General features: G+C 36.9%; 1 protein-coding gene across 50 annotated transcripts in view; it reads right to left on the bottom strand.

The window, feature by feature from the left end:
* Positions 1–13,668, bottom strand: part of TBC1D5 (TBC1 domain family member 5) — a 599,895-nt gene that overhangs the window by 473,553 nt on the left and 112,674 nt on the right. For 27 of the 50 annotated variants that reach the window (XM_054482837.2, XM_063662139.1, XM_054482836.2 and 24 more), the window contains one exon: positions 9,170–9,234. The exons of 22 other annotated variants lie outside the window; for them this stretch is intronic. The gene's annotated coding sequence lies outside the window, so the exon portion shown is untranslated. Of the gene's footprint in view, positions 1–9,169; positions 9,235–10,372; positions 10,543–13,668 lie in introns of those variants that run through there. One more of the 50 variants, XM_063662148.1, reaches the window with a different exon arrangement.

The raw sequence follows: 13,668 nt of genomic DNA, 5'->3' as shown, positions 1-13,668 counted from the left end.
TGGCTGTTTGTCTGTTACTGGTGTACAGGAATGCCTGTGATTTTTGCACATTGATTTTGTATCCTGAGACTTTGCTGAAGTTGCTTATCAGCTTAAGGAGATTTTGGGCTGAGATGATGGGGTATTCTAAATATACAATCATGTCATCTGCAAACAGGGACAATTCAACTTCCTCTTTTCGTAATTAAATACCCTTTATTTCTTTCTCTTGCCTGATTGCCCTGGCCAGAATTTCCAACACTATGTTGAAAAGGAGTGGTGAGAGATGGCATCCTTGACTTGTGCCAGTTTTCAAAGGGAATGCTTCCAGTTTTTGCCCATTCAATATGATATTGGCTGTGGGTCTGTCATAAATACCTCTTATTATATTGAGATACGTTCCACCAATACCTAGTTTATTGAGAGTTTTTAGCATGAAGGGCTGTTGAATTCTGTTGAAGGCCTTTTCTGCATCTATTGAGATAATCATGTGGTTTTTGTTGTTAGTTCTGTTTATTGATGAATTACTTTTATTGACTTGTGTATGTTGAACCAGCCTTGCATCCCAGGGATGAAGCTGACCTGATCGTGGTGGATAAACTTTTTGATATGCTGCTGGATTCGGTTTGCCAGTATTTTATTGAGGATTTTTGCATCGATGATCATCAGGGATATTGGTCTAAAATTCTTTTTTTTTTTTTTTTTGCTATGTCTCTGCCAGGCATTGGTATCAGAATGATGCTGGCCTCGTAAAATGAGTTAGGGAGGATTCACTCTTTTCTACTGATTGGAATACTTTCAGAAGGAATGGTACCAGCTCCTGTTTGTACCTCTGGTAGAATTCAGCTGTTGATCCGTCTGGTCCTGGACTTTTTTTTGGTTGGTAGTCTATTAATTATTGCCTCAATTTCAGAGCCTGTTATTGTTCTATTCAGAGATTCAACTTCGTCCTCGTTTGGTCTTAGGAGGGTGTATGTGTCCAGGAATTTATCCATTTCTTCTAGATTTTCTAGTTGCTTTGAGTAGAGATATTTACAGTATTCTCTGATGGTAGTTTGTATTTCTGTGGGATCAGTGATAATATTCCCTTTATCACTTTCAACTGTGTCTATTTGATTCTTCTCGCTTTTCTTCTTTATTAGACTTGCTAGCAGTCTATCAATTTTGTTGATCTTTTCAAAAAAGAGCTCCTGGATTCATTGAATTTTTTGAAGCATTTTTTGTGTCTCTATCTCCTTCAGTTCTTCTCTGATCTTAGTTATTTCTTGCCTTCTGCTAGCTTTTGAATTTGTTTGCTCTTGCTTCTCTAGTTCTTTTAATTGTGATGTTAGGGTGTCGATTTCAGATCTTTCCTGCTTTCTCTTGTGGGCACTTAGAGCTATAAATGTCCCTCTACACACTGCTTTAAATGTGTCCCAGAGATTCTGGTACGTTGTGTCTTTGTTCTCATTGGTTTCAAAGAACATCTTTATTTCTGCCTTCATTTCATTATTTACCCAGTAGTCATTCAGGAGCAAATTGTTCAGTTTCCATGTAGTTGTGCGGTTTTGAGTGAGTTTCTTAATCCTGAGTTCTAATTTGATTGTACTGTGGTCTGAGAGACAGTTTGTTGTGATTTACGTTCTTTTACATTTGCTGAGGAGTGCTTTACTTCCAATTATGCAGTCAACTTTAGAATAAGTGCAATGTGGTGCTTAGAAGAATGCATATTCTGTTGAGCTGGGGTGGAGACTTCTGTAGATGTCTATTAGATCCAATTGGTGCAGAGCTGAGTTCTAGTCCTGGATATCTTTGTTAACCTTCTGTCTCGTTGATCTGTCTAATATTGACAGTGGAATGTTAAAGTCTCCCATTATTATTGTGTGGGAGTCTAAGTCTCTTTGTAGGTCTCTAAGGACTTGCTTTTTGAAACTGGGTGCTCCTGTATCGGGTGCATATATATTTCGGATAGTTAGCTCTTCTTGTTGAATTGATCCCTTTACCATTATGTAATGGCCTTCTTTGTCTCTTTGGATCTTTATTGGCTTATAGTCTGTTTTATCAGAGACTAGGATTGCAACCCCTGCCTTTTTTTGCTTTCCATTTGCTTGGTAGGTCTTCCTCCATCCCTTTATTCTTAGTCTATGTGCGTCTCTGCACGTGAGATGAGTCTCTTGAATACAGCACAGTGATGGGTCTTGACTCTTTATCCAATTTGCCAGTCTGTGTCTTTTAATTGGGGCAGTTAGCCCATTTAGATTTAAAGTTAATATTGTTATGTGTGAATTTGATCCTGTCATTATGATGTTCGCTGGTTATTTTGCCCATTAATTGATGCAATTTCTTCCTGGCATCGATGGTTTTTACAATTTGGCATGTTTTTGCAGTGGCTCGTACCATTGTTTCTTTCCATGTTTACTGCTTCCTTCAGGAGTTCTTTTAAGGCAGGCCTGGTGGTGACAAAATATCTCAGCACTTAGTTGTGAAGGATTTTATTTCTCCTTCACTTATGAAGCTTGGTTTGGCTGGATATGAAATTCTGGGTTGAAAATTCTTTAAGAATGTTGAACATTGGCTCCCACTCTCTTCTGGCTTGTAGGATTTCTGCCTAGAGATCTGCTGTTAGTCTGATGGGCTTCCTTTTGTGGGTAACTCAACCTTTCTGTCTGGCTGCTCTTAACATTTTTTCCTTCTTTTCAACCTTGGTGAATCTGACAATTATGTGTCCTGGGGTTGCTCTTCTCGAGAATTTTTCCAAGGAGTATCTTTGTGGTGTTCTCTGTATTTCCTGAATTTGATTGTTGGCCGGCCTTGCTAGGTTGGGGAAGTTCTCCTGGATAATATCCTGAAGACTGTTTTCCAACTTGGGTCCATTCTCCACGTCAGCTTCAGGTACACCAATCAAACGTAGATTTGGTCTTTGCACACAGTCCCATATTTCTTGGAGGCTTCGTTTGCTTCTTTCTACTCTTTCTTTCTCTAAACTTGTCTTCTCGCTTTATTTCATTAATTTGATCTTCAATCACTGATACCCTTTCTTCCACTTGATCAAATCGGCTATTGAAGCTTGTGCATGCATCATGAAGTTCTCGTGCCATGGTTTTCAGCTCCATCAGGTCATTTAAGGTCTTCTCTACGCTGTTTATTCTAGTTAGCCATTCGTCTAACCTTTTTTCAAGGTTTTTAGCTTCCTTGCAATGTGTTAAGAGCATGCTCCTTTAGCTCAAAGAAGTTTGTTATTACTGACCTTCTGAAGCCTACTTCTGTCAACTCATCAAAGTCTTCCTCCGTACAGCTTTATTCTGTTGCTGGCAAGGAGCTGCGATGTTTTGGAGAACAGGTGCTCCAGTTTTTAGAACTTTCAGCTTTTCTGCTCTGGTTTCTCCCCATCTTTGTGGTTTTATCTACCTTTGGTCTTTGATGTTGGTGACCTGCAGATGGGGTTTTGGTGTAGATGTCCTTTTTGCTGGTGTTGATGCTATTCCTTTCTGTTTGTTAGTTTTCCTTCTAACAGTCAGGTCCCTCAACTGCAGGTCTGTTGGAGTTTGCTGGAGGTCCACTCCAGACCCTGTTTGCCTGGGTATCACCAGTGGAGGCTGCAGAACAGCAAATATTGCTGCCTGATCCTTCCTCTGGAAGCTTCATCCCAGAGGGGCACCCGCCTGTATGAAGTGTCTGTCAGCCCATACTGGGAGGTGTCTCCCAGTTAGGCTACATGGGGTTCAGGAACCCACTTGAGTAGGCAGTCTGTCCATTCTCAGAGCTTAAATGCTGTGCTGGGAGACCCACCACTCTCTTCAGAGCTGTTAGACAGGGACGTTTAAGTCTGAAGAAGTTTCTGCTGCCTTTTCTTCAGCTATGCCCTCCCCACAGAGGTGGAGTCTATAGAGGCAGTAGACTTTGCTGAGCTGCAGTGGGCTCCACCCAGTTCGAGCTTCCCGGCTGCTTTGTTTTCCTACTTAAGCCTCAGCAATGGTGGACACTCCTCCCCCAGCCAGGCTGCAGCCTCACTGTTAGATCTCAGACTGCTGTGCTAGCAGTGAGCAAGGCTCCATGGGCATGGGACCTGCTGAGCCAGGAATGGGAGAGAATCTCCTGGTCTGCTGGTTGCTAAGGCCGTGGGAAAAGCACACTATTTGGGTGGGAGTGTCCCGTTTTTCCAGGTATAGTCTGTCATGGCTTCCCTTGGCTAAGAAAGGGAAATCCTCGACCCTTTGCACTTTCCAGTTGAGGCGATGCCCCGCCTTCCTTCAGCTCACCCTCCATGGGCTGCACCCACTGTCCAACCAGTCCCAATGAGATGAACCAGGTACCTTGGTTGGAAATGCAGATATCACCCGTCTTCTGCATTGATCACACCGGGAGCTGCAGACCAGAGCTGTTCCCATTCAGCCATCTTGGAACAGAACTTCTTTCAGAAAGCCCCTTTTTAATAGTAATTTTAAAAAGTAAAATATTTAGGAATAAACAGAAATGTTCAAAACCTACATGAAGAAAAATAAACATTCTTAAAACATAGAAAAGTAGGACTGTACAACTGAAAAGAAATACCCTGTCCCTGGTTAGAACATCTCAATATCCATAGGTCACAAACTTGCAAATCATAAAGCTTTTTATGGAGTTAGACAAGTTGATACTGAAGTTCAAATGGAAAAAGTTCAAGAAAAACTGGGAAATACTGAAAATAAATAGATAGGAGGGGACTATCTCATTAACACATACTACAAGCATTAAAACATACTATAAAGCTGCTATAATGAAAACAGTGTAGGACTGCTAAATGAACAGGCAAAACAGTGCAAATGAACAGAAAATCCAGAAATAAATTCCACTACAGATAGAAATCTAATATCTGTAAAGGTGATATAACAAATCATTAGCACAGTTATAGTCATTTTAAACAATAAACGAGAAAAAAAAGATAAAATTCAATGTTTCTCACATCATACATAAAAATAAACTGCAAATGGATCAGAGATCTAATCATAAGAAAACTACAAGTACTTTTTAAAAGTGCGGGGAGCAGGAGAGAGGGATTCCTCCTATAAACTAAGAATTCATAAAAGAAAAGGCTTTCTTAGTAGAACTAAAGTACAGATATAAAATTCTGCAGGACAAAAATACATCAGAAGCAACATCAAAAAACAGGTAACAAACTGGAAGGAAACATTTGTAACATATATCACAGATAAATGCCTAATATCCCTACAAAGAACTTCTAAAACTGAGGGGGGAAAGCCCAAATATCTTATGGAAAGTTGCTCTTATACATATGAAAAGACATTCAACTCCACACATAAAAGATGAATGCAAATTAAATGTACCCAAAATTCCATTTCTCACCTATCACTTGGCAAAAATGGAAGTTTCACCATGCACTCTGCTTGCAAGGCTGTAGGGAAACAAGCACTCTCATACACTGCAGCAGGGAAGGCAAAATGTTACAGCCCCCATGCAGGGAACTGGGCAATATTCTAATAAAACTATGTAAGTATTTGCCCTTTGAACCTTTTTGCTGTTGTTGTTAGCAACAAAGTCTCACTCTGTCACCCAGATTGGAGTGTAATAGCTCACTGCAGCCTTGAACTCCTGGGGTCAGGGGATCCTCTCAAGTAGCTGGGATTACAGGGGCAAGCCACTGCACTGGGCTTAGTATTTGCCCCTTCAACCAGAAATCCCATTTCCAGGAATTTGCCCTGAAGATACACCTGTAAAACTATGAAAATAAGTATCATTGCAGCATATTTGTAATTCTAAAATAGTGGAAACTACTTAAACGCGCAAGCATAAGAGATTGGTTGAATAAACTATGGCACACACAAAGTAGTAAGCACCTGCAAAAACGAATGAGGAAAATCTCTACAAACTTATATGAGGTAATTTCCAAGAGATACTGATACATGAAAAAAGTGAACTGCAAAAGAACATATATGCTACTTTTTAGGTAAAAACAAGAAAAATAAGAAAACATAAATATCTCTGCGTTATCTTTATAAAAATAAGTAAAGCCCAGAAAACAATAAAATTGGTTTCCTACAAAGTATGGGGTGGAATGGGAAGGAAGGAGTGACAATTTTCTGAGTATACCTTTTTGTACAGTTTTACTTTTTGGAAAAGTAAATAATTTCCTACATATTCAAAAAATTAAATCAATAAGGATGTAAAGAAAGGGGGCACAAAAGCTGAAAGAAAACTAATACAAGTGAACTATATTTCAAATTAATATCATAACCACACTTAAGGAATAAGAAAGAACGAACTAAGTAATTATGAGAACAGTATTTGGCTACATACCCACAGGAATGAGTACAAAAAGGAGGGAGAACTTCAAACAAATTTCAAACTTTTCTGGTATGTTTGTTTCTTATATGATTAACCAATCTTGAAACTGTTTTAGATCTATTATTTAGTTGAACAAAAAAGTAAATGTGTTGATACTGTTGGAAGCCAAGGTTCTCACTGTGAAAGACGGGACAGATAAATATGAGAAGCAAGCAAGAAAGAAACCTGCATGGATGGATTAGAATTAGAGAAACTGGTGTATCTCTAAATAAAAAAGAATGCAGATGTATGTGTCCATGTATGTTTTTCAATATGCATTTGTGTACATAAGTATAAATATAGATGCATGTGTATACATAAAGCTTATATATTTCCTACCTCTGTCCTCTAAAAGGGCCTAAAAGCCAAGATCCAGTAGCAATCAACACACTAGTGCCAAGATCTTGTTCACTAATATTATTCCCCACTAAAAACAATCAGAGCTCCTCAGAGAAATGGCTGCTTCCAAAGCTGGGGCAGAACAGATAAAAGATAATCCCGCAACAACTTCTTTTGTCAGAAATTAAGGAAGCACTGAAATATGTGATGGAGGACTGTCATGCACTTCAACTAACCAAACCTGGGCAATTTGAGTACCAAAAGCTCTATGACTTCTAAAGCTGTTTGGTCTTCCCAATCTTACCTTTTGAAATTCTGTCCCATAATTGTCCTATCCTCTGTTTCCCCTAGCCAGAGACATCTATCACTACAGTTGTGTCCTATCTCTAGCACTCCATGATAGAGCATTCTGGCCAACTTTTTTTTTTTTTAAACAAAACAAGGAAAAATCTATGTTCTGGATTCTAGCTCTTGTACATTTATCAGAATGTACTATGCTCACTCCAATAAGCCACTAGGGGGCAGACTGTATATTTTTCACTATTGTTTGCCCAAGGCTAAGTACAGAGCCTATTCTTTATTAGCAATTTGGTAAACATTTATTCAACTGAAATGTTTAATTTATTCCATTGCTCATGGTTTTCCTCTTTCCAGCAAACACTAAGAACAGTCAATTTTCTCCCTTTCATTCATCCATCAAATCTGATTGGGATAAATTCTATGCTCACTTTCTAATTAAGCAGTCACCAACCTTTTTGGTACCAGGGACTGGCTTTGTGAAAGATAGTTTTTCCATGAATGGGGAGGGAGCTGGGGAGACATGGTTTCGAAATCAAACTGTTATACCTCAGATCATCAGGCATTAGATTCTCAAAGAATGAGCAACGTGGATCCCTCGCATACACAATTCATAACAGGGTTTGCACACCCATGAGAATCTAATGCTGCTGCTGATCCTACTCACCATTCACCTCTTGCTGTGTGGCCCCATTCCTAACAGGCTGTGGACCGGTCCCAGTCCATGACCAGGGGATTGGGGACCCCTGTTCTAAATGACTTCTCAGTTACTCCAATCCTCAAAAATGTCTGCATGTTTAGCCCCTTCAGTACACAAGAGTCTTATCAGTACCACTTATGTGTAGCAATATTGGAAAGTATGTTTTATGTGGCATAACATCATAATTTCGGAAGTTGTCCACATCTCTTATTTTGAGTAAGAAAAATAAATGTGGAAAGAAGTCAGTTTGTGCACATGTTAACGGAAAAAAATTAAGATTTTTTTTTTCTTAAAAAAAAAAAGTATGCTATAGTCAAGTAAATTTGGGAAATACTGAATTGAACTAAGTTACACCAGGTTCTCAGGTCTTTTAATACATCAACATATAATGGGATTCTCTTATGGGAAACAAAGTATTCAGTGCTTTCCGGATTTATGTGACCATGGGATCTTTACACTCCAAGCATCTCCTGGAAAAAATATACCATAGAACACACTTTGGAAATGTTTACTACACTATGACTGGCAGAAAACATCTTAAGTATCTGTGAACATAAGAAGATACTGCCATGGCCAAAAGAAAACACCTGATTAATACTAACAGGGTGACATGAAGCTTTCTACATAATATACAAAGTAGCTACTGATTCAAACTGCAATTGCTTAAAGACCAAAAGCCTATGAGCTCTAAATTAACTATCTGTCTACTCCTGGGCCCCCACTAAAATTCTGGTGTGAGTTTCTACTTCCTCTCCCAATTCTTGAACTACAGATAACCAACTCCACTATGAGCACCCCACAATTAAAACGCACATACACACAGAGAAAATGAGAGGTCTGAATTATGGTAGTGCTTCTCAGAGTTTAATATTGATATGAATGACCTAGAAATTTTGATGAAACACAGATTCTGATTTAGTAGGTATGGGATTAGGCCTGAGATTCTGCGCATCTAGGACGCTCTCAGCTAACACCAATACTGTTTATGTACAGACCATAGTTTGGATAGTAATTGTATAATACGTATCAGGACAAAATGTTGAGGCCTCTAACTCATATCCAATGGCTATGTCTTTCAAACTACTTTCCAAAGATTTAATTCTTCCATCGGAAAACAATTAACTTTCATTAACACAGAAACTGCACACAAAAACTGAAGATACACTTAAATCCCTATTATCTGCTGATGATTATGTTTTACTAGAAACGGCAGTTTCCTGCAGAGAGCCATAAAAGTACAATTATCTAAAATCATTTTTAGTTTAAATCTTCGTTCTACCTGTCTTTCCAAATGCCCATACCAACACAGAAACACACTGACTTTCATGGCAGCCAGGAACTGTCTCCAACTTTACTGACTTACAAGGCTGCAATTGTAGGCCCTGCCCCCAACCAAAAAACACATGTATGAAGCCAGCATCTTTCTCAATGATTTACTGAAAGCAGCAGCTCATTTTAATAAAACCATCCCAAAACATAAAATTGATTAAACCAACTGCTGTGTTGGGCATACATTAACAGCTGATCAAAATCATTCAAGAATTTTATTCTTACAGATTTTCTTTCAGGCTTTGAGAATTTTTCTCCCATTCCAAACTTTTATCTTGATACTGATATCACTGAAATAAAGAAAAAAAAAGGATCTTTAAATCTATGAAATAGTTTTTAAATACAAAGTAGATCAATTCAAGAAAATATTTTAATAAACTGATTCATATACAACTTAATGTACATACTAAAGCTAATAACCACTTTTCTAGAACGTATTTTGTGTAATAAAATTAAGGGTTTATACTGAGTAACCTCTTATGATGTCAAACACTGTGTGGCTTTTCCTAGGCACAGCACTGTCATTTAGCAAAGTATTACAAAATTACACAAGACATATTACCCTCATTCCTTAACAAGGAAAACTCTGTAAAATTAGATAGTAATTCTCTTTATGTTTCTTGATATTAAACACTGAGATTTTATTTCACTAAAACACAAAGACACTTATTTCTTTGCATGTTACATGATGCCTTTATTTGACTTTTTACAATTAAGTAATTTTAGAGTATTTTTGTCACAACGAAGGACAAAAATAAGCCAACTGTTTAGATTCCTCTCCTTTATGTTGTGTCTTTGATCACTAACAATGCTGCGTGAACAGCCAACAGAAGGCTGACATTTCATAAAATATGCAGTGATAAAAACTAATACTGTAGCATCTGGGAGTGATATATAAAATGCAGAAATACACCTAATAACTGTGATCTTAAATTACAAGTTACTAAAAGCTAAATAAAAGGCATACCTCAGAACAAAAAAATAGCAAGATTACAAAAGGCTTTCTTTTACTTCTATTTCCAAAAACAAAGTTTTTAAAATAATTTAAGTCCATTAGACTTTCCCTACTACTCTACAACTTAAAAGCTCATTACTTTCTAAGAACAGGGTATCTGTACTATATACACCTCTCAACAACTGAAGAACGTTACAAAACCACCAATGAAAGACCCTGTTCAAAATGCAGAGGAAGTTTTTCTTCTCAGATACTTAAAAATGTTAAAACTGCTAATGAAGTAAAACAACACATAACTTTTATGACAAGAGCCAGAGAGAATGTCTAAAATAAAATTTAAAGTCCATAATAATCTAAACAAATATACTCTTAATACCAGTATTAATACATCCTTTCACAATCTAAGCCTTAAAGTCCTTGGTAAACCACCGGAAGCAAGTAAAATGTGCTCAAATATGTTTAAATAATTTTACCTTTACTACTAAACATTTGTTTTTTAATAGTAAGAAGCAGGGAAGTCACACAATAAAGACAATCCAAGAGCAAACATTTGAATTTATCTTCATAGCATTTGGTTTAATATTCCACCTATATCCATCAAAATCACAGTCCAGCAGAAGTGTCTTATTGTTTTTTTTAATATGTATGCTAAAGGGAAATGAAAAAACAAAGGCCATATTCAGCACTTCAAGAACTCTGAATTACACTTTGACTAAAGAAAATATACATATAAGTATGTAGGTAGCAAGTGTCCTTGTGCTTATAATTAGCATCTGAATTCAGGGATTTTACTACTTAGGGCATACCCACTGCCTGTTATTCTTACCATGGTTTTTTATGTCACTTAATGGAGATAAATATTCTCTTCCCTTCTTATATTTACGTCAACGATATTTAATTTTTTTAAGGCTGTTAAAATAGGTTAAACACCCATCTCAACATCACTCTTCATCTCCAACTGGACAAAGAATGGCATTACAAGACTGAGAATACAGAAGGCATATTTACATTCATAATGTTCCTAACTATAACATTTATGTAAATTATGTTTTTATATTTGCAAATACAATAATTTTTAGTTTCACTGCATATTTTGCCATTCTTTCAACATTAACTTTCTATGCTTATTACAACCTCAAAAAATCATGCCTATGAAATACATGACATTGTTCAAGCCACTAGATAAAAACACCTGAAGCAAAAAAATAACATATCTAAGCATAACATATCTACTTTTAATCTAATCTTATTCTCCTACAGAAGATAGCTTTAGTATATTAACTAAAAATTCCTAATTGTTTGAGTTTAGAAAATCTTCCTTTTGGAATTATTTTCATTATCTTTTAACTATTTCACATGAGTTTACATATCACATAAATGACACAAAATTTACTAAAATTATTTTAATATCAGGCACCTATTAATCATTCTTTCCATTATGTTGTCTACTGAATTTACCCAGATATATAGCATTATGTGTATTTAGAAGAAAAGAATTAAGTTGGACCATTTGAAGACCTACACTTTCAAGAATAATTTACCCTATCAAAATTTATTTGTGAAGTAAGAAAAATTATAAATACCAATGACAGCAGAGGGGAAAAAAGAAGTCAATTTTCTAGGTTTTCTGATTGTCAAAAAAAATGACAAACCACATTCTTCAACTATAACTAAGTAGGTAATTAAGAAATTAGCTGTAGAGCATCTTTCTCTCTCTTCCAGAATATAAAGTCCATGAAAGCTGAGTCCATACCTTTCTTGTTTAACTTTTTAATCAATGGTGCTTGAGTGTAGGCAACCAATTAAGATTTATGGGAAAAAAACAAGTGGGCATTTGTAATGAACTGTACATGGCTAAGAGAGATTCAAAGAAATATAACATGGTCCCTGCTTTCTTAACACTTAAAATCCAGTCAGCAACATAGGACTTAGACCCAAGTGAAAAACAAAAGCAAGTAATAGCAGAAAATACTAAACAGGAAGTGCTTTGTGAGTAGCAACAAAGTAAAACAGGAATTCAGAAGATGGTGAAATCACAGTAGAACCACTGCAGAAAGACTTCACAGAGGGGGCAAGACAAGAGCCGCAAGTTGGAAAAAAGTACGTTAAGCTTTAGGTGGACAAAACAAAAAAGTAGAAAGGCCATCATAGAGTAAAATGCAGAAGAGACATAAAACACTGAGAAATGAAGAAGGATATGCCAATGTAAAAATATTCTCAGTATGTTGGGACCATCCTGACAAAAATGAAAGCATTTTTGTTACTGGCCAGTGGAGGAAAAAACGAGGATAAATTTATGAGAGAACCTCAAGTACCAGGCTGGAAAGTCTAAATTTCAATCTCTAGGCAAAGTGGGGCCAATGAAGGTTCCTAAGCAGGAGATTGTCTGGGTAAAAGCAATGCTTTAGGAAGATTAATCTGACAGCAATGCATAGGACAGATTTGAGGACAGCAGGGATACAAATTAAGAGACTTCTAAAGTATTCCAGGAATAAGGCTGCAGAGGAGTCATCTAGGCTTTTGAGAATGGTATAGAACTGGCAGGAGCAAAAACTACTAAGACAATACATTGACTAATGAGATATAATGGGTAAGAGAGAACAAGACTAGGAATTCTTAGATCTAAGATAAAGAGTCTAAAGGATAACAGGAGGGAACAAAGAATGGCTGGATCTGACTGGAGGGAACAGACAGTGGCAAGACGATGCTTCCGGTTCCAGACATTCACTGTGAGGGGACAGAGAGATGGAAATATAAAAATGAGGTTAAATGTAGAGCTATAGATTTTAGAGTTCTCTTTGAATACGTAATAGTTTAAAATCTTGAAAAGGAAGGGAAGAATAAAGAGCAGAGACTGAAAATTACACTACACTAACAAAATCTATAAATACACCTGAGGAAATTAACTAAAGTCAAATAAAATGGAATGACTATATAAGATAGTTCCAGTACAGAAGGAATAACTCAAAAAAGGAGAACACAGACCCATAAAGAGAGTGCTTACAAAAACTTTACCCAACATTGTTAAACAAGCGGGGTCTTAGAATGTACTGCACAGAAGAATAATTTTTAAATATTCTGGGTTTTTTTTTTTTTTGAGAGAGAGAGAGAGAGGCTATGTTAGAATATAAACGAGAGACAAAAACTAAATATCTGAGGAAACAAAAACTTTAAAACATATAATTTCTTATTGTTTTGTTTCACTAAAAGAAACAGCTAGGACATTTTCCTTTTAAAAAGTCCTGAGTCCATACAGCATGCAAAGTAAATGCCCATACAAGATTAAAAGAAAAACACTTTTACATGCTTTTTATGCTTTGTATATCAATTATATTCACTTTCGTATTTTTTCACATCTGCATTAGCTCTTATTACTACTCTCTCAAGTTTAGGCCAGTATCCATATAAATTATACACTATATTTTTATATTTCTTAAATGCTATAAAATATTACAATGAGAAAAAAAATCTAACAAATACACACACTCAGCCGGGTGTGGTGGCTCACACCTATAATCCCAGCACTTTGGAAGGCTGAGGAGAGTGGATTATCTGAGACCAGGAGTTTGAGACCAGCCTGGCCAACATGGCGAAACCCCTTCACTACTAAAAATACAAAAAATTAGCCAGGCATGGAGGTGGATGCCTGTAATCCCAGCTACCTGGGAGGCCGGGCAGGGGAACTGCTAGAACCCAGGAGGTGGAGGCTGCAGTGAAGCTGAGATCATGCCACTGCACTCCAGCCTGGACAACAAGAGTGAAACTCTGT

This window comes from Pongo pygmaeus, chromosome 2, assembly GCF_028885625.2.
Source record: "Pongo pygmaeus isolate AG05252 chromosome 2, NHGRI_mPonPyg2-v2.0_pri, whole genome shotgun sequence".
In the NCBI taxonomy this organism is placed as follows: domain Eukaryota; kingdom Metazoa; phylum Chordata; class Mammalia; order Primates; family Hominidae; genus Pongo; species Pongo pygmaeus.
The sequence above is the reverse complement of the archived record's forward strand: the minus strand, read 5'-3'. Positions and strand labels throughout refer to the sequence as shown.